General features: G+C 31.6%; 1 long non-coding RNA gene and 1 pseudogene across 3 annotated transcripts; both read left to right on the forward strand.

Moving 5' to 3' along the window:
- The first annotated feature begins 558 nt into the window (after nt 1–558).
- LOC146723384 (uncharacterized) lies at nt 559–2,674 on the forward strand. Of its 2 annotated transcripts, XR_014924613.1 has the most exons (4): nt 559–868; nt 1,119–1,357; nt 1,786–1,848; nt 2,285–2,674. It is a non-coding gene; the product is annotated as an uncharacterized LOC146723384 (long non-coding RNA). The 2 variants fall into 2 exon arrangements; XR_014924612.1 differs by lacking the exon at nt 2,285–2,674 and having other exon boundaries at nt 1,786–1,894.
- Nucleotides 2,675–2,836: 162 nt separating this feature from the next.
- Nucleotides 2,837–17,273, forward strand: LOC146723385 (uncharacterized; annotated as a pseudogene). The gene is made up of 4 exons (XR_014924618.1): nt 2,837–2,968; nt 3,248–3,583; nt 3,937–4,078; nt 16,998–17,273. The product of XR_014924618.1 is annotated as an uncharacterized LOC146723385 (transcript).
- Nucleotides 17,274–21,615: the final 4,342 nt, after the last annotated feature.

Below are 21,615 nucleotides of genomic sequence, written 5' to 3' on the forward strand. Positions count from 1 at the left end.
TGTCTATTTTTATCACATAGTTTGAACACAATAATATTATATATATATATATATTTGTTTTTTTGCTTATATATTTACATGCAATTCTTATATATATATATATATATATATATATATATATATATATACAGGGTTGGGAAGTAACTCGTTACTTGTAACGAAGTTACAGTTACAGTTACAGTTACAGTTAACTTCGTTCCTTTCTCTCTATCTGTAACTGTAACTTAACTTCAGTTACATTTTTTCGGTAACTAGTAACTAATTCAATAGTTACATTCATAGTTATATTTATTATATATTTCAAATCTCTATATACTTCGCGTTGGGCAGCCTTGCGCTTGCGCAAGTATCTTTATCGGTACTGTACATTTCAATACACATGCTCCCAACTGCTCTCGACTACTGATTTGTTACCAGATTTGGGCCGCAGCCGAAGCGCCTGATGTGGGGACACACACGACGAAGGAGCCGTATACGTTAAAGTCACTAGAATATAGTGATTTTTATACGTGTGTCATTGCCGAGCGCCCAAATCTGGTAACAGAATAGCACTCTCGACATAAGTTGAAATATCGTAGCTGTGAGCACGTGCTCTCGTACATTCGATTCCGTTCTGTCAGATTGATTGATTGCGAAAGAGATGGAAAAATAGAGAGAGAGAGAGAGAGAGAGAGAGAGAGAGAGAGAGAGAGAGAGAGAGAGAGAGAGAGAGAGAGAGAGAGAAGTCCTTTTCACCGCATGTAGAGAATCCGTTTTTCCACGGATTAACAAGTCTTGTACGTGCTCATGCACGTTTTGTGTTTCGTTTTATGTTTGATACCAAGAATAAGAACATCTCTGGTTGATTCTGAGTAAGATAAGATACGAGGTAAGTATTGTATTTCGCCTTTCGTTGGTTTTTTCTCTTTTATTTGTGATTTTCTTTAAGATATTATTTGTTATTATTATTACTTCTTCAAAATTTTATTTAATTTTAAATTTTAGTTTATTATAGCATTGATTACACGAGTATCTTGTAAAACACTTTATGGATATATGATATATTAATATTAATTACAATATAATTCTGATATATATTAATTATTAATATATATTTATATTTGTCTACGTTTAAAAAGTTCAAGCAATGGAGGTTATGGAGGCATCTCAATCTTCAGAAAATGTTCAAGCAATAGAGGCATCTCAATCTTCAGAAAATGATCATAAAATGCCATGGCCAGCATATGCAGAAGTATTTCAGTTGCAACAAAAACTTGGAGACGAGAAAAACTGGGCATTTTTGTGTAAAATTTGCATTGGAAGTAAAATTATTCATGCTAGCAGAACTTCCACTTCAAATTTAAGAAAACATATAAGTGTAAGTTTTTACATAAATTTTTTATTAAAAAATTATTTTTAGTATGTAAGGTTATTTTTGATTCCTATGGTTTATTGTATTCCTATTAAATTCAATCTTTTATATAATTGTTATTTTAGTAATTTTAAAAAATAAATATGAATTGACAATTGTGATAATGAATAAGCAAATAATAATATGTTTAGTGTGGAATGTTGATATTTATATTTTTACATTCAAATTTTTTTTATTTAAATTAATAAATCGAATCTATGCAAATTATATACAATTTAAGGAATATAATAATCCATAAATCTTTTTATTTAAAAAAAAAATTGAAAAAATAATTTATTTCCCTTTTTTACATAAAAATCAATATAAAGTATAATAAAATTAAAATTATATATATAAGTAAGCTATATTTTTAATTTTTTTAATTCAACTTTTAGATTTTCAAATATACAAAACATTCAACCTTGAAGCAAATATAATGTGCATAAAGCATAAAATAGGTATCAAAAGTTACAAGAGTATGATATGTTAAATATATGATTTGAACACAACGTTTTTTTCAATTTAAACAATTAGAATTATTTAAATTACGATTTTAAACATTTTTTTCAAATTTATAATTGTTTAAATTGAGAAAAACATGTGTAAAAATTCTCTTTTAATGTAAATAAATATTAATACAATATTAGTACAAAACTTTTCTAAAAACTAATTTTTAATTTTTCTCATAAGATTTTTGGTAAAAATTCTTTTTACTTTTCAAAAAAATTTTACTATGTGTTATTATTTTTCTTTTTATTGTGAAATTATTTATGTACATATTTAAATTATGAAGACTATTGATATATTTTTATTATAATTATTTCTATCTTCTTTTTCCGTTTCTTACTCTTTCTGGTGTGTGTATGAAATAAATAGACAAAACAAAATTAATAGGCAAAACATCCACACTTGTTGCAAAACATAGATAAGGCAAAACTGAAATTATCAAATAAACATTCAAGTAAAGATCCTCCGAATAATGTTCCAAATAAATGTCAAAGATTAGAGAGATGGGGCTCTGGGAGCTCAATAGCTACTCAAAAAGCAGTAGATAAAGCGATACTGCGTTTTATTATTGAAGATATTTAACCTCTTTCTACTGTAGATAGTCCAGCATTCATTAATTTACTTAGAATTGGACTTCCTTCACATATCCGTATAATGTGCAGAAAAACATTAAGAAACAAAATTTGTGAAACATATCATAAAATGAAGGCTGCTCTTGAAAAAAAATTGACAGAAGTAGAAGTAGTTGCAAATACCGCAGATTTGTGGAGCAAAACAAAAAGGCTAGTAATATTACTTTATATTTATATTTTTTTATTATAATTTTTTCAAATTTTATAAATTAAAATCTAAATTTATAGGAGTTATTTAGGCATAACTATTCATTGGGTGAATCCCGTAACTTTCGAGAGAAAATCAGCTGCATTGGCTTGCCGTAGGATGAAAGGCAGACATACGTACATACGATGTTTTAACTCGAGCAATTAACTCAGTCTTTCTCGAGTATCATATCCAAAATAAAGTGTGTTATGTAACTACCGATAGTGGATCCAACTTTGTTAAAGCTTTTCGGTAAGAGTTTGTTTCAAAGTATATTGTGTATATTTTTTACATTTTATATTTTAATTTTGGATATTCAAACGAATGTGGCATTCTTCATCTCGCTTACATACTCCTTTTACCTTATTACATATAATACAAAAAATTAACTAAAACAATTAAAATTAAGGTATAATAGCATATATATAATTAAAGTATAATAAAAATAAAAAATATAATTAACAAAACATAATTGACATATAAAATATTTTAATATAATTCATGAGAGTAAAATTTTTAAATATTTTTTAGGAATTTTGTAAAAGACGAGGACGAAGATGAAACATCTACTGCTATAGAATTTCACGATTTAAGTGATCTTTTAATTAAAGATGATATAGAAGATATGGATGCAGAAGATTCGCTTATTCTTCCATCACATCATAGATGTGTGAGTCACAGTTTAAATCTTGTCGCTGTAAAAGATTCCGAGAAAGCTCTAGACAATGATGTTTCATATAAAAAACTATACAGATTGACATTTGCTAAATTAACCAAATTATGGAGTAAACAAAATAAATCTACACAAATATCTGACAAAATAAAAGAAATTTTAGGTGTCTATTTAAAAACTCCTGTTATTACCAGGTAAAAAAATTTATTATTGCGTTAGATTGTAAATATGAAACTTATTTGATCTTAGAATGATAATAGATGTACCTAATGATTTTTATCAGTGTCTAAAAATAATATTCGCAATGTTTATGTACAAGTCACGCAGTGGCTTATATGTATATTCAATATTATTTTTCCATAGATATTCTCTCGACACAATAGTAAAAAACATTACAACTGTCTTCAATTCTATAACTAAATAAATTGCATATTTACTGTTTTTTAATTTTAATCATGTTTTCATTTAATTCTGCATATGAGTATATATAAATATTTTTTCAAATTATAAGTTTCTAATATACTTTCATCTTTTTTTATTTTGGTAGATGGAACTCTACTTTTGATTCTGTAATGCAACTAGCAACATTTTTAAAAAATGATCCCGACCAAATCAATCAATGCCTTGATCATTGTAATTTGCAACGATTGACTGAACATGAAATGAAATTCATAGAAGAATATTGTCAGGTATTTAGATAAATTTATAAGTTGTTAATATGAAACATAAATATATAAATATGTATATACAGGGTGACCCATTTTAACTTAGGCAGCCAAATAACTCGAAAAATAAGCACACTACAAAAAAATGTTTACAATCAAAATTTCGTCATTTTGAGGGGGACTACAATGACGTTAACATCAGCCCCCTCACCTCTCCCCCTGGGCGGTGAGGGGGGGGGCAAGTTTGAAATCTTAAATGGGAACCCCTATTTTTATTGCATATTCGGAATCTTTGGCTAAAAACACATACAATTTGTCTGAAACATTTTTCTCGATTTATGATAGATGGCGCTGTAATCGACAAAATTCAATTTCTTCGATTTCTCTTACTGAGAACCCATGCTTACGATTCTGCAATACATTAACAATAAAAATACCACGTTTCATTGTTAATACTCGAAATTAGTCTTAAAACAAACTTCTCATTATTTATATTTACTCATAATTACTTCTCAAGAATTGCTTTTAGCGTAACTTGCCCTTTAGGCAACTTGAATGTCCAAAGTAACCGCACAAGAAACGCCCAATTACCTGCGGCGAGTGCACACTCAGTGCGCACTCCATTAGTGGCCAAAGTCCACAGTGTTTATGTATTTTTTTAACAATTTGTACTCTGATAAAATTCTGGTAAAATGGCAAAATTATACTCCTACGAAGTAGTCGTATATTCTTTATACCTATTGGTGATGTGGTAGAAATTACAGACTTACTGCCCGTACTTATGCGGAGCGATTCCCAAATTGCCGCCATCCTACTGATCAACAAATTATAAACATTGAAAGAAGATCTCGTAATAACCACTTCCATCGCGAAAGGGCGAAGGAATAGGACTTCATAATAATAATGACCCCTAGATTGCTCGCAGTTTTTGGCTGTGGTTCATCAAAATACCATATTAGTACCCGTCAAATAGAACGCGAAACGGGAATCCCCTCAAAACTACGGCACATAGATTGTTACGATCAGTCAATACCATCCGTATCATATTACTCTAGTACAGGAATTAAGGAGGGCGACGACGTACTCAGATTACAATTTGTAGATGGGCTCTTGAGATGTTAGATCAGAATCCAGATTTTTTAGTAATATTTTGGTTTCAGTGATGAAGCAACATTCATCAGCAATGGTAGTCTCAATAGGCATAATTGCCACTATTGGTCACCAGAAAATCCACATTGGTATCGTGAGGTGCTTAATCAACATCGTTGGAGTTTGTATGTATGGGTAGGCATTTGCAATGGCCAAGTTATTGGACCTCATTTTTTTGAACGTCTAATTAATAGTCCAATGTATTTAGACTTTCCTCGAAAATGATTTGCCAGCATATACCTAGAGAATGTTCCCCTTGCAGTTAGACTAAATTTATGGTGATCAACAAGATGGTGCTCCTGCTCATTATGCTCGTCTTGTACGGATGTTTGTGAATCAAAGGTTTCCCAAATCGGTGGATAGGGGCGGGGTGGACCAGTTCTGTGGCCTCCGAGATTACCGGATTTGAACCCCTTTGATTTCTTTTAATGGGGGATACGTTAAAGATGCAGTGTATAGTGAAGCTCCAACGACAAGATTGAATATGATGGAAAGAATAAGAAGAGCTTGTGAAGCTATAACTCCTTTAATGCTAGAAATGTACAACGTAACTTTTGCTGTCGATTACTGTTATTCTTAGAAAATAAGGTGCACACTTTGACTTTCCCTTTCTGGGAGAGAGCTGATAACAATGCAATTTCCCCTTAAGGTTTGGGAAAACCACCACCTTCTTAAAATGTTGGGTCACCACCGCCTTGTCTTCACTGAGGGCACACATGACCTTCCCTTTAACTGTTGGGGGTTACCACTCGACCTTCCCCTTCAGGGGGGTCACTACCGATCTTGCCAAGGGGTTGGGTCCCAACTCGCCCTTTTTCCTTCCCCGGGGTGGGTCACTACTTGACCTGCCTAACTGTTGTGTCCCACTCGCCCTTTTCCTTTACTGGGGGTACTATTTCCCTTTTCCCTTAATGGTTGGTCCACTCGACCTTTTTTCCTGGCGGGTTTCCACCCTTCAAGCACCCCGAATTGTGAGGGCGAGGGGACTACGTTAAAAACCCCAAGGGAATAAAAACTGCTAGTCACGTTTTTTGTTCCTGGGTTACGCTAAAAGCCGTTTTTTTTAAAAATAATTAATAAGTTTTAAAAAATAATGAAAAGTTTGTTTTAAGACTAATTTCGAGTATTAAACAATGAAAACGTGGTATTTTTATTGTTAATGTATTGCAGAATCGTAAGCATGGGTTCTCAGTAAGAGAAATCGAAGAAATTGACATTTTGTCGATTACAGCGCCATCTATCATGAATCGAGAAAAATGTTTCAGACAAATTGTATGTGTTTTTTAGCCAAAGATTCCGAATATGCAATAAAAAATAGGGGTTCCCATTTAAGATTTCAAAACTTGCCCCCCCTCACCGCCCAGTGGGAGAGGTGAAGGGGCTGATGGTTAACGTCATTGTACGTCCCCCTCAAAATGACGAAATTTTGATTCTAAACATTTTTTTGTAGTGTGCTTATTTTTCGAGTTATTGGCTGCCTAAGTTAAAATGGGTCACCCTGTATAAAGATTGTAATATGTATTTAATAACTATATAATAACGTGTATCTTTTTCCTCTTTTTTTCTTTGGTAATAAACCTTTAACCCCAAAATTTAGATATATTGCAAAGCAAAAGGGATTAATGGGAAATTACCTTATACCGTCTAAAACATTAAAAAAAAAAAATTTTTAGAAACTTAATAAAAATGAAAAACGCATTGCCAATCATTAAATCGCAGCTCTTAACAAAAGGTTTTTAAAAAAAGGAATTTGTTATTTTTAATTTAAAAATTATTTATTATTTTTAAAAAATATTCAATTATTTGATTTTTTATGTATAATTTTGATTTTTTCATTTTTGAAAAAAAAGAACATTATTGCCGTTGTTTGCATCCCAAATTTTAAATTAAATTGGTACATGGGAAGAAAAAAAAATGCTAAACTTTTTTTAAAACCATTAGGAATTCGTTCCCCAGAGTTTTTTTAAACGATGAAAATCTCAACAACGAACTTTTTTTTTTCTTTTGACCAAAACAAAAAAAAAACGAGTCTACACAAGAAAAAAGACCCCTTCTTGAAATCAAGTAAAAATTGCAAAAATTAATATTAAAAGATTTTCAATTAAAAAAATTTTTATTAAATAAAACGGCACTTTTGAGCGTGCTTGTGGGCGAATGTTACGTTGGTGTTTAGTATTAACGCAAATTTTAAAAATCCCAAAAAAAAGGGTTTTCTGGGAGTTATAAAATTTCCCTTACTTTTTAAAAATTTTTAATATCGATAAAAAAAAAAGGGGGGGAACCCCAAAAATTCTCAAATTTTAAAAAATAAAATAGTTTTCAAAAAAAACTTTGGGAAATTTTCAAATTTTTTTAAAATTTTTCCCCCATTTTTTGAAGAAAAAATTTTCCTAAATTCCGTTTCTTTTTTTTTTTTTTAAGGGGATTAAAAACTTTTGAAAAGCTTGGGAAAATGGCCTTTTAAATAATAAAAATTTTTTTGCGGGAAATTTTTAAAATTTTTTACTAAAACGCCCTGTTTTCCCATGTATTTTTTAAAGAGGGTTTTTTATTATTTGTTAAGGGAAAAATAAATTTAAAAAAATTAAACAGTTTAAAAATTTTTGGGGGGGAACATTCTAGTTTTTTGAAAATTGGGTTTTGGGGTTTTAAAAAAAAATTTTTTTAAATTAATTTTAAAGTAAAATGAAAAAAAAGGGTTTTAAATTCAAAAAAGGTAAAAAAAAAAAAAAAAAACGGTTTTATTTTGGGGAAAAATTTTAATTTACCCCTGGAAACTGCTGGCCCCAATCTCCAAAAAAAAATTTTAATTTTTTTTAGGCCCCCCCCCCTTTTCGGGAAAAAAAAAAAAAATTTATTAAATAAAAAAATTTTTTTTTTCAAAATGGTTCAAAAAAATTTTTTACAAGAAAATTTTAAAAATTTTTTAAATTTTTTTTTTTTAAAAATGAAACCATTAACAAAAAAAAGAAAAAAAAAAAATTTCCCAGATTCTAAAAATTTTTTTAAAATAAAAATTTTTAAAATAAAATTTTTGGGTTTTAAAAAAATTTTTTTTTTTCAAGAAAAAATTTTGTTTAAAAAATTAATAAAAAAAAAATTGGTTAAAAAAATTCCCCCTCGGTAAAAAAAAAATTTTAAAAGTTTTTTTTTTTGGGGGGTTTTTTTTAAAAGTTTCACTTTTAAAATTTTTAAAAATTTTTTACTTTAAACCCTTTTTGAAAAAATGTAAAAAGTCCCAAGGAAAATCTGGGGAAAGAGAAAAAAAATTTTTTTTTACGGATTGCGAGACAAAAAACCCAATTAAAAAAAATAATTCAAAAAAAAAAGATTTTTTTACAATGGATAAAAAATTTTTTAAAATTTTTTTAAAAACCAAAAAATTCTTGTAAAAAATGAAAAAGAAAAATTACAAAAAAATTCGTTATGAAAATTTTTTCCCCGGGGAAAATAAAGGAAAAGGGAAAATAATTGGAATGAAAAATTTTTTTTTTTAAATTTAAATTACAAGTTTTTTTATAAGTTTTTTTTCCAAATTTTTTTCCAAAAATTTTCCCGGATATTACAAAAAAGGTAATTTTTTTTTAAAAGGGCGGGAAAATTAATGTTTATTGCAAAATAATCTAAATATAAAAAATTAAAAATTTTAAATTTTTAAAAAAATTCTTTAAATTAAATTTCCCAAAAAATTTTTTTTTGGAAAATTTTAAAAAAATATATTAAAAAAAAGGGGGGTAATTTTTTTTTTAAAATTGGAAGAGAAAAAAAAAAAATGTTCAATATATAAATTTATAAATTAATTTAGGATTTTTTTTTAAAAAATAGTCGAAGTTGGGAAAATTAAAAAAAATTTAAATTTCCACCTTAGGCGTTAGGGGGAAAAGAAAACAATTTTTTTTTTTTGAAATTTTTTTTCAGAAAAATTTTTTGGAAAATTTTTATTATTAATTCAAAGATGTATTTTTGGTTTTTTTGAGCAAGAATTTTTTGAAAATTAAAATTTGGGGTTTAAAGGGATTTGAAAATTTTAAAAAGGGAAGAAAAAAAGATTTTTTTTCCCCGTTACATCAAATTAAAACATTTTTTCGAAAGAAAAAAAAAAAACCCAAAAAATAAGCTTAATAGTTTGGTAATTGTTTAAAGTTTCCCAACCCATGATTTTTTTTTCTTATAGCGAAATTTTTAAAATTTTTTAAAAAAGTTTTTAAAATTTTTTTAAAAATTTTAAAAAAAAAAAAATTTTTGGAAAATTTAACAAAAAAGGATAAAAAATTTTGGAAGCCCCAAATAAGAAATTTTTTTTATTTATACCCCATTTTTTAAAAGTAAAAACCCCTTTTTTTTAAAATTTTATTATAGAAAAAATTTATTAAAAAAAAATTTTAAAAAAAGGAATTTTTAAAACTTATAAAAAGAAAAAGTTTTTGGGGAAATTTTTTAAATAAAATTCAAAGTTTTTGTGTGATTTTAGCCCCCTTTTTCGAAATAAATTTTTTTTTCCTTTTAAATAAATTTTTTAAAAAAATGAAAAAAACCCCCTTTTTTGGGCCTTGTAAAGCATTAAAAAAATTTGAACAATTCTATTGTTTTTTTTAAAAAAAAGGGTCCCATTTTTTTTTCCCTTGGGGGCCTTTTTTTTAAATTTGTTACAAAAAGTTGTGCTGGTATGTTTTGGGTTTAAAAAAAAAGGGTTTTTTAAAATTTCAAAAGCGGGGAAAAAAATTTTTTTGTTAACTATTGTATTTTTTAAAAAAACGTTTTAAAAGCAAAGTTGTTCCCCCCAAAAACACCTTTTAATTTTTAAAAAGTAAAAAACTTTTGGGGCCCCGGGAAATCACCTATGATATTTTATAAAGGCAATTTGTTCAACAAAAAAAATTTTGCGTTTTTCCCAACATTTAACAATTTTTTTTTTTTTCTTTAGAGTTACAAATCATTTTAATTTAATTTTTTTTTTTTGAATTTTAAATTTGAGAATATATTATTTTAAAATGGAATGGGCCGGGGAATTTTACTTAATTAAAAATGTTGATTTTTAAAATCTTTTATAAAAGTATTCATTTATAATTTAAATTTTTTTTTTTTTAATTAAAAATTTAATTTATATCACAGTAAAAATGGCAAAAGTAGGTTTCCTCTGAAAAGAAAGGGCAACTGTACCTAGGATTTTTGTACCAAAAAGTTGGTTAATGAAAAAGAAAATCAAATTTTTGTTGGTTTCCCCAAAAAAATTAAAAAAGCACAATTGAAGGCTGCAATAAACGAACTAGAGGACCTGAAAACTCATGGAAAAGTTATTTTGTTAAATTTTTTTAAAAAAAAAGGATAAAACATGGTTTCAAAAAATTTTATTTTTCAGTAAATAAGACCTCATTTTTTCTTTCAATATTACTTTTATTTTTCATTGTAATGTACGATGGAAAAAAGGGATATCAAAATAAAAAAAAATTTAGTAGAGTCAGAATTTACATTACTAAACAGAACTTGAAAATTTTACACGTTATTTTTTTCCAAAAATTCTAGAAAAAATAGCAAAATTTCACAAGGGTGAGAATACCGAATGCTACGTCAATTATATCGATTAAGAAAGTTTTTAAGGTTTTTTTTTCTTACAAAAAGAACCTTCGTATATATTTTGTTTAAAGGAATGCAAAATTTTGAATGGGCAATGGAATTTGGCGATTTTAAACATACAAAAATAAAAAAATAATACTAATATGAAGAAGAAGAACAGAGCGTCTACATCAACTTAATTCGACAGAAGAAAAAAAAAATCGAGCACTATGATTGAAGTATATTAAAATTTTTTCTCTTCGCATTTTTTTAAAAGTACAATTTTCTAGATATATAGTACAAAAAAAAACTCAATACATATTATTATTTTAAAAAGCTTTCATAAGTTTTTTCTAAACTTTAATATTTTTAAGAAATTTTTTCTTTTTTTAATCATTTTAAAAAATTTTTCTGTTTAAAATGGATGATACGGTTGAAAATAATCAAAGAAAAATAAAAACCGCTTTAAATAAAAAATCAGGCAATGATAAAAAGTTCTTTAGTAAGATTTATTCTCAAAACATTAACTACCCCACGTCAGTGAAACTCGTAAACGTAAAAAAAATGCACAAAAAGGAAAAATTTTAAAAACTCTATTAAGTTTGATCGCAATTTTAATCTGAAGTACTTCATTATTTATTAAAAGTTTTAAAGAAAATTTGGTGTATTTTTGTTTTTATATAATTTGTTTATATATAATTAGATTTGAAAATTTTTATGTGTATTTCAAACACATAATTTATAATTTTTTTTATAAAGGTAAACCTTTTTGAAAGGACAAGGAGGCACAAGTTTGTCTGAAAGTTTCCAGAATAGGCCACTATAGCCAAAAAGAATGTGCAACCCCGTTGGGGGGGGTTGGAAGATTGGAAAATACGAGCCCAAAAACCAAAAATATTTAAAAAGACCTTACTAAATTTTTCCCGGGACTCCTTGGGAAATAAGATTGAATCAAAATTTTTAATTATAATTTTTTTTGTTACAATGAAAAAAAAATTTAAATTTTTTCTAGACGCCCAATAGTGCGAGAAGGAATTCAACAGAAAAAATATTGAAATTTAAAATTTGGGCTATTGGGTTTAAATTTAAGGGTGAAACAGAAGACAACAACACAAGCAAAAAGGAAAAAAATAAATTTTTTCTTTTAAATTTTAGTAAAAAAATTTTCAAGTTTTTTAAGTTTTATCTAAGTTTATTAAAATTTCACATTTTTAATTTTTCACTTTTTTGGGTTTTTAAGTTTTTTTAAAATTTTCAGTTTGTTATTTAATTTTAAAACTACGTAAGGGACATAATATTTAAGACAAAAAATTCAATTTTTCGTTTATTTAAGATATAAAAATTCATATTTTTTTGTTTGAGAACAACAGAATAAAAAAACAAATTTTTAAAAATAAATTTTTTTTGAATTTTTTTTATCCTAGAACGATACAAAAATATCCCCAAAACATTTCCTATAAATTCCCAAAACATCCATAAAAAAAAATTCCCGGAAAAGTTTTGGTTGTTCCAATTTGAGATTCCCAAGAATATTTGTTGGAAATTGGGAAATTAAACTTTTTTTGAATATTTCAGGAAATTCTGGCATTTCCCATGCGAATTTGGGAACGTCTGTTAGAAATTTTTCTTTCTGTTGTCCCCGGTCACCAAAAATCGGGACCCCGATAACGTTTTTAGTTTTTTGTTTTCCCTTTTTATGCTTTTAAACGACTTGCGGGGCCATTTTGATATCAGCAAAAATAAGTTTTTAAAAGAATAAAATATTCCGGGAAGATGAAAAAAATAATTTGGGGAAAAAAAGAGATCTTAATTATTTAACATGTGTTATACAATATAAATAGAAACTCTATAACTCTCGAACGTTAAGATTTTTTAATTTTAATGCGAAACTTATTTAGTCAGCTTTTTTAATTTTTTAAAACCACATTTCCCCCCTTGTTCCTCTCGACAATAGAGCCAAAACCCATGTTATTGCAAAAAATTATGAAAGGGAAAAAACATTTTGGAAAGGAATTTGAATCCCAGGTTGGGATTAGAAATTCCCCTGTTCCTTCCTTTAACTCCCTTAAAGAAATAGGCGGAAAAAATTGGGCCCAAAGCGGCTGAATCGGGGTCGAACCCCGGGCCTTTCCCCTGCCGGGGATTTCCCTTTCCAATGAGGACAGAATTACGAAAATACTTTTCCAAGTTTTTTTAAACCCCCCCCCCCAAAACGCGTGTGGTTAGCGGAGAAAATAAGGAAAACTTTAAATTGTGCTTTTTAAAATTTTTTTTAAACCACAATTCCATTATTTTCCGCCAAAACCAAACGGTGTTTTTGGAAATTAGAAAGGAAGAACAATTTTGGAAAGGGTTTGAACCAGGGTTGGGATCCCTCAGAATTTTCCCCCTTTTCCCTTTCCCCAACCCCCTTTTAAAAAAAAGGGGAAAGGGGGGGGAAAATCGAGTCAACCGAACCTTCCGCTTCCCAAATGTCCCAAAATGGCTATTTTAGAATTCAAAAAATTTTAAAGTTTATAAAAAGGTGTAATTAAATCTAACCAAAAATAAGGGAATTTATTAAGTAGCTCTTTTAATTTTTTTAAAAAATCTCCATTATTTCTGAAAAAAACCAAAGCGATGTTTTTTAAAATTTGAAGGAAAGAACTTTTTGGAAAGAATTTGAACCTAGGTTATTAAAAAATTCCCCCTGCCCCCCCCTTAAAATCCCTAAAAAATAAGGGAGAAAAAATTGGTCCGAAAATCGGTTAATGGGGTGAAAAAATTCCGTGCCGACTTTTTTCCAAGTTTAAAAAAAAAAATTCCTTTAAAAAATGTTTTTTCCCTTCAAAATTTTCGAAATAACATCGCTTTTGGCTCTATTGGTGGAAAAATCAAGTGGAGATTGGGCAAAAAAATTTAAAAGGCTGACAAAAAAGGGTTTTCGATTTTTGTTGTCGCGTCAGACCAAATTACGACGCTTTGGGGGGGGGGGGTAAAAAACATGAGAAAAGTATTTTTTCGTAAGTGTTGAATAGCCCCAGTTGGAAAAAGAGCAGTCCCCCGGAAAGCGGAGGTCTGGGGTTTTCGAGTCCCGATTAGCCGACTTTGGGACCAATTTTTTTCGCCTTTTCTTCCCGGGGATTTAAAAAGGAACAGGGGGAATTTCTGAGACCCAACCCCATAATTAAAATTCCTTTTCCCAAAAGTTCTTTCCTTCTAATTGTCGAAATAACTGGGTTTTGGCTCATTGGTCAGAGGAATCAAGTGGAGTTGTGGTTTTAAAATTTTTTAATTCTTATAAAAGAAATTTTGAAAATTAAATAAATAATATTTAATAAAAATGTTTTTAAGGAATTTTATTGTAAATTTTTTTCATTTTTTTACCTTTAAATTTCTTTTTTAAGTATGATCTGAATTTTATTTTCATCGCAAGAAAGTAACTAAAAAAGTAACGACTGTTATTTTTTAAACTGTAACTGTAACGCTTTACTTTCGGTTGGGATCTTTTAACTGAACTAGTTATTTTTTAATAAAAAAAAAACTGAAACTGTAATAATTTTTTTAAATACTTTCCAACCCTGATTAATATATATATATATAAAATTCATTCACAGTTAGTAGAATAAAATATTTCATTTCATTTTTGGGTATGAATTTTTATGAGCTTTCACAGTGGTGTAAAATATATTACTGATTTCTAAATAAAACTTAAAAATTTTTTTTTCAAAAAGTAAAATTTTTTTAGAAAATAATGCTGCAAATAAAGTTAGTATTTCAACGAAAAAAAATTTTGATGTTACAAAATGTTTGTAGAAAGCAATTTTCAAATCATTAGTCAACTTAAAATTTTGTATTGTTAGTCAATAAAGTTTTTTAGTAAATTGTTCCCTTGTAACATTTCTGAAACAAGTAAAAGTCAATAATTAAAGGGTTTACGAGATATTTTATAAATCAACATTTTAAAAGAACACGGAGTGCCCCCCGGACCATTTTTGGGGGCGGGTAACGGGACACCGTGTATTTTAAAAAGGGAGTGACTTTTATCTTTATAATTTTTCGAACCCTCAATAAGGCGAAGAATCGAGTTTATAATAGATTAATCGTTTTAGATTGATTTTCGAATTATTAAAAAAAAGTGTCTTTTTCGCTCTACGTGTTGTAAGAGAGAAAAAAAATGCAAAGCAAAATATGAAAAATTTTTTTTAAGAAACGCCCCCGTCATCTTATTATATCATCTCGACCAGAAAATGTAGATCGTCTACCGTATTCAAAACCGTATAAAACACTGCGCCCCCAAATATCCCAGTACAAAACTGAAAGATTTTGAGGGGTTTAATTTTGCCCATCTCGCCCGTTTTACAACAATGGCGATAGTAGCGCCCCCCTTCCGCAGCTGGGGTTATGTTGGCAAACTCTTCTCTCTCTTCTATCTCCTCTCCTCCTCTCCCCACAACCACACCCCCCAACACACACACGCCACACACACACATCTCTCCCCAGGGGCGGGGGTTTGTATGTTTACGTGGCCGTCCCCCAGGTGGGGATAGGGGGAATGCCCGAATCGCTTGAAAGGGTAGGAGTAAAATAAAGTAGCTCCGCGGACCAAAAAAAACCCCAGTCAGTGGTCTAGCGGCCAGGATGGAAGCGCGGGTATTGTCGTCGCTAGGCTCCCCCTGAGGACCAGGTCCCCCCTAGGCGTAATTTAGTGGCCTTACTACGGCAACCGGGGCTCTCCCCGGAGCGGATTTTGGTTTTCCCTAGGTTCTCGTGGAACAGTAGGATTTTTAAAAAAAGAAATAAAACAAATGAAAGCAAAAGGGTTTAAATAAGGCCGGGGAGCGCACGAAAACACCACTCCCCGGCGGATTTCATAAAGGGCAAGATAACGTAATGGAGAGATCCGCAATTTTGTACGACGTGACGCTCTTTAAAAAAGATCATCGGAGAATTCGATAACTGGGAAAAATCAAACGGCACCACATGGGTAGGGTAGTAAAAACCCTAAACCGTCACTGGCAATGTATTGGAGACGCGATAAAGGATCAAAAAATGAAGAAAGAGGAAAATCGGCAACCCCAAAGACCGAAAAATTTCGGAAAGTTAAAAGAAAAAACGCTTTTCCCCCTCCGGAGAAAAGCAGGAGCCAAAAAAATTTGAAGACTAATGAAACGGACTCTGCCGTTAGCCCGAGCCTAACCGAAGCCAAAACGCATTTGAAAGGCCCCGCCTGGTGGAAAAAGTTAAAAGAAAAGGCACCGAAAAAGAAACACAAACGCCCTATGCTTAATATTCGTCCAACCAAAAACATATCTGAGATCCTAAAAAAGGGTTAAAAAGATGCTTCCGCGATGATAACCCCAAGGGGGGAAAAAAAAAATTTAAAAGAACAATAGGGGGGGATATGTTCTTATCTAGCAAAAAAACCCAAAAAGGGTGACCGCAGGAGATGGAAATCCATTTCTTCACCTTGGAGAGGACGCACGGGGTCGAAAGGTCCCCAACAGGATCGGGAATAAGGACCTTGAAAACCACACGGTGCCTAAAATCTAAAAAGCACTAAAAAACTGCGGGGGAAGGACCCATTTCTGAAACTGATAAAAGCCCCTCCGAAAGCATACGGGGGGACCTTACCCCCGTCAATTTAAAAATGGAAGGGATTGGCCAAAACCCTTTCAAAACGGCAAAAAACTTTTAAAATAGGGGGGGTAACTGAGAATAAGACCCTACTAAAAGACCTAAAAAATGTTCAGGTGCTGGAATTTTGGTCATTTTGCAGCAAATGCAGAAACAAAGAAACGATCGAAGACTTGGCCAAATGTGGAAAAATTGGCCACAAAGCCAAAAAATCAGAAAGGAACCCCGATGTTTTTTGTGTGGCAATAAAATACTGAAGACTGTGCTACATTGCGGATGGGGTAATTCCCCTGTTTTTTAAAAAACCCCTCCAGGTGGTAAGGCGGCCCCAAAAAAATGTTAGACGCTAAAATTTCAATTCAACCTGTGAATTGCCCAGACCACTTACAAACTGCACGAGAGTAAGTTAGATAATTTTCAAATTCAAACCCCTATAAGCAGCCGTACCCAAAAGGATCACCAAATGTGCTGAAAAAGTACCTTTGGGAGTGGACGAACTCTCCAGGGTAGCCAAAGAAAGGCCCCGGGTTTTTATAAGAGCCAAATTCGGGGGCATAAAAATTTTACATTTGTTACACCCCCCTACCTAACACAGGAAGATTTGCTGATTCCGGGCCCAAATTAGTGGAAGTCCCAAAGTATTTCCCCTGTACCATTGCGGGAGTTTTTAAAAGCATGGGCTTATGGGGTAGAAGCGACAATACGGAGGCCCCTGTTTTTGGAGGCGATGTCGCTACTGGACGTCGTCTTACTCAAAAAGGCGATAACCCCACTTCAAAAGGGGAGGCGAGTTAATGTTGTGACTTTTGTTAGCATACCTGGAAAGGGAGAAGTAACAGTTGGGGGGGTCTCCGATATTTACACGCTACGACCACTGTGCCAATACGGGGGGGTAACCTAAAAAATTTGTATGCAAATAGGTCAAGTCCCAGTACAAGAGCTAACCCAGTGGGCTGGAAACTAGCAGTATGATCCCGGCCCTGTTAAAGATGCACTAAAGTCCCCGTTGCTGGGAAAAAAGCCAAGTGAAAAGGAAATAAAATCACATTGAGACTGACTAAGCCTGCGATGCAACAATCCCAGGGCGACAAGTAACAAGCGATTTTACCGGTGTACGGGGGGAAATAAAAAAACCCTCTGAGCTGAGGAAAAAATTGTAAAGGCTCGCAAAACGGCTAAAGGGCTGGGAAAAACGCCCTTTTTGAGCAGCTTTACAACCAGTAAAAGAAGCACGGTAAAATTAAATAAAGCCATTAAGAGAGCAAGAGAAACACAGGCCCATGCTTTTGGAAGAGGTTGGAAAAGGGACCCATGGGGCAGGCCTACCAGTTGTCGTTAGAAACTGGACAAGAAAATAAACCCCACTGTCCTATTCTATTTTGCGAAAAATGAAAGTGCCCTTTTCCCAAACCAACCCCAAAATCCCCCTTCCAAGGGGGGTTTTGGGGAAACGAAGAGACCCCACCATAACGGAAAAAAGAAAAATGCTAGGTGGGGTTAGGTTTAGAAATAAAAAAAGCTCCGGCCCCAGATGGGTTTCCCCCAACGTACCCCTCAAACAAGCTTTACGGCAACACCAGGAGTTTTTTTGGAGACCTACAAGGCCTCTTACTGGAACCACCTTCCCCACTTTTGGAAACGATAAGGGTACTCCCCTAAAGGAAAAAGCCACTAGACAGCCATCTCAACCGCCCACTCTTACTGGGTACTTGGGGGAAAATCCTGGAACGCATTATCCACAACAGGTCGAAGAAGCGGTTTGAACCCCAATACCGACCACTTTTGGGGTTCAAAAGGCCGGCTACCAGAGCCCCTAGAGCAAGTATCAGCAGGCAAAAAAAAGCATGTCGGGAAAAGATGGGAAGGGGGGGTCCATAAAAATTTCTGGTTTCCCCGTTTGACATTTTAAAAGCCTTTAACTCAGCGAATGGGAAAAATACATAAAGCTTTAATCACTGAAGACCCTTTTTACCTACGAAAAAAGTCGCTAGTTTTCTTCCTGAAGGGTTTTGACTACACCAGAAACCCGGGGGAGAGGGGTTAAAGGTTACGGGGGCGTCCCCGCAAGGGTCAGACTAGGGCCACTTTTAGGAAAAAGTATTACGAGGATTCTGAGCAAAAAACTACCCCTGAAACTAAAATCTTCATTTGTGATGATTAGGGTTGTGAAGTGGAAATACCTGGAGGAAGTGACATGGAATTTTAAAGACGTTCCAAAAAAATTTTAGTGGATGAAGTCGGTCGGGTAGACTGTAGCAGAAGAGGAGGCGGTTTTTAAATTCTGGCAGGAAGTGCAAAGACCCTCAGCTCAATCTCGGGAACCTGAAAAAGCAAACTCAAACAGCTATTCGATACTTAGGGGTAATAATGACCAAGGGTTTCTTAAAAAGGGTGTGGAGACAGCTGCAACAAAGCTCCCAGTGACAGCCAAACTATGCGACTCATGCCCAAAGTCGGGGTCCCAAAAAAAAATAGAAAAAAAAATCTAGGTCGGTGAAGATCTGTGCTCATGACGGGGCCCCAATTTTTTGAGGTGCGAGCAAACAAAGTCCAGACGAAGCTTGCCTCAGTCTAAGAGTCAGCACACCCCGGGACCAGCGCCCTTTTGTACTTTTGGGAAAATGCGGCATGCGTGATAGGGGTAGGTTTTCCCTTTGATTTTGAGAGGAAAGGAAGATCTGCGTCAAAACAAAAAAACTCGCACCTGACTAGGGGGGAGCTTCGAACCCAGGGAACTGAAGGCTTGCAAAAGTGGCATTGCCTGGGGTACGTCGCGAAGGGAAGATGGACCACGGTATACCGACCGAGCCCTGGGGGAAACCGGAAACCTGGAGAGTTAAAATAAACTACCAATGATATCCGGCAGGCTGTTACCGGGGGGTACCTTCATAGGGTTTAAACCAAGATCCCCTGATGCCCCAAATGGTAGGGCAATTTAAGATGCAGGCATTTTTCGTGTGTCCTCGTTTCGGAAACCCGGAATATGGGAAGATGGAATAGGATGCAAAATCTTCCCGAAAGTATGATACCCCCAATGTTTAAACTCGTTTCCCGCCGGGACTTCAAGTACTACGCTACGACCGTGTTAAAGGGTGCGGAAAAAAAAGCGCGAGCGGGGGAAGCTGGCCAAACAGCCCCTTTACAGAGAAAGTGCGGCTAAATCCCCCCCGCGAAGTAGCTGGGGGGGCCCCACGCGGGGGCCAAAAAAATGGTGAAAGAGGGCTATTTTTAGTCGGTATTGTCGTTAAGATTTTAGTCCCCCAACCTGTACGCAAAGTATTTTCTCCTTAAAAAAAAAAAAAAAAAAAAAAAAAAAAAAAACACACCCCTCATTTCACTCACTATCACTGTCTCTTTGTACTTATTTTCTTTTGATTTAAAAAATTATAGCATAAATTTAAATTTTTTACAATTAGTTTACTTGAAAAATTTAAACTCTAAAAGGTTTATTTATAAAATAGAAAAAAAATCTGAGTAAATAATAAGAAAAAAAAAAAAAGGGTTATTATTTCATAATTTTTTTTTCATTTTAATACTCTCAATTCCAAAATTAAAAAAATACTTACAAAAGGCCGCGTGTACACAAAAACCCTTGAATTTTAAAAAGATTGAAGGGAGGAAGGAGAAGATAAAAATTTAATATTCACAATATTTTCAAAATTTAAAATGAATTTATAGTTTACTACTAATTAAAAAATGAATTTTTTAATTATTAAAATATAAAAAAAAGAATACTGTATTTATCAATGAAAAAAAATTTTGAAACAGACTTTAAAAAAATTTTTTAAAATAACTTAAAATTAATTAATTAACTATTCCAAAAATTTGAAAAAATAAAATTTTTTTTATGCAAAAAGCTTTTTAAACTAAATTTTTTTAATTTTATTTTTTTATTAGACAATTATTCAAAAATCTACGTCCCCCATTAGTGCAGCGACACCTTACACAAATCTGCTCCCCGGGTAAGGTTTTTGCCAATACGTACTTTCATGTATTACTTCTTTCCTTTACTGTACCAAAAACTGTTTTTTCCCCGTAATCATGTTTTTAAAGTACGTTGCTGATATCTTCCAGCAAACTTTATTTTCGTGGGGAAGTTATTTAAATTTAATAAATCTCTGCGAAAAATTGAAAGATGAAGGGATAATTCAAACTATGAAGAAAGGTAATGAAAAGACAAAGTTAACAATAATAAAAACATACATGTTTTTTATCGCTGGAAAAGGTTATAGAATTGATTGAGATTGAAAAAAAAATGAAAATAATAAAAAATAAAGAACAAAGTATTTGTATGTGCTGGCATAAGTTAAAAGTTTATTTAGATTTAAAATAATAATAAAATAATTAAAAAAAAAGGAAATATTCAATTATCATTAAAAGCTATTTGAAATTGTAAAAAAAACAGTTTTTTTCAAAAAATGGGAGCTTTTAGCCCATAAGTCTAAAAATAAATTAAACATCAATTAATAAAACTGATGTTAATAATATTTATTATAAACCAAAATTTTTTTGCAAATTTTAAATAAAGGTTGTAAGGGTAAGATGGGTAAAGTGAATAAATTTTTAAAAATAGTTACCAAATTTTTCATAAATGAAATATTTATAAATAAAAAATTTGTAATTTTCGAAATTTATTAAGATTATGGAAAAAAAAAAAAAATTTTTAAACCCTTTAAACTTTTTTGTAAAAATTGCGAGGAAAAAAAGATTTATATGAGAAAAATAAGGGAAAATTTTATTTTGAAAAAAAGTGACCTTTTAAAAACCTTGAAAACGCCCTTTGGAAAAGTCTGTGTCAACTTTTTCTTTTCGAATCCTGCAACTTTTATTAAATTTTAATTTAAAAATTATAAAAATGTCGACATTAGTCACACAACACAAACCACAACACCCACTGGGTAAATTTTAAAAAATAGGGGGTTTAGGGGAATGACAGGATTCTAGGATATGATGTACACTCTTTTAAACAAAAAAGTTTTGATAAAAATTTTAATAATGTTCTATTTTGGATAAAAAAAAAACAAAATGAATGAATAACCTAAAAACTCACCTTTAAAAAAAGGTAAAAAAGGCACGTTTGGGCACGCCATTAAAAAAAATTTCCATTGCAAAACCCCCGGGAAATCCCATCCTTTGCAACCCATGTAGAATCCTAGAAAAATTAATCATTTTCAAACCCTGTAGAATCCTAGGCAAAATTAACCATTGCAAAACCATGTAAAAGAACCCCTTGCAAACCTAGT

This window comes from Nylanderia fulva, unplaced genomic scaffold (genome assembly GCF_048542155.1).
Source record: "Nylanderia fulva isolate GAGA-0341 unplaced genomic scaffold, ASM4854215v1 Scaffold200, whole genome shotgun sequence".
NCBI lineage: Eukaryota > Metazoa > Arthropoda > Insecta > Hymenoptera > Formicidae > Nylanderia > Nylanderia fulva.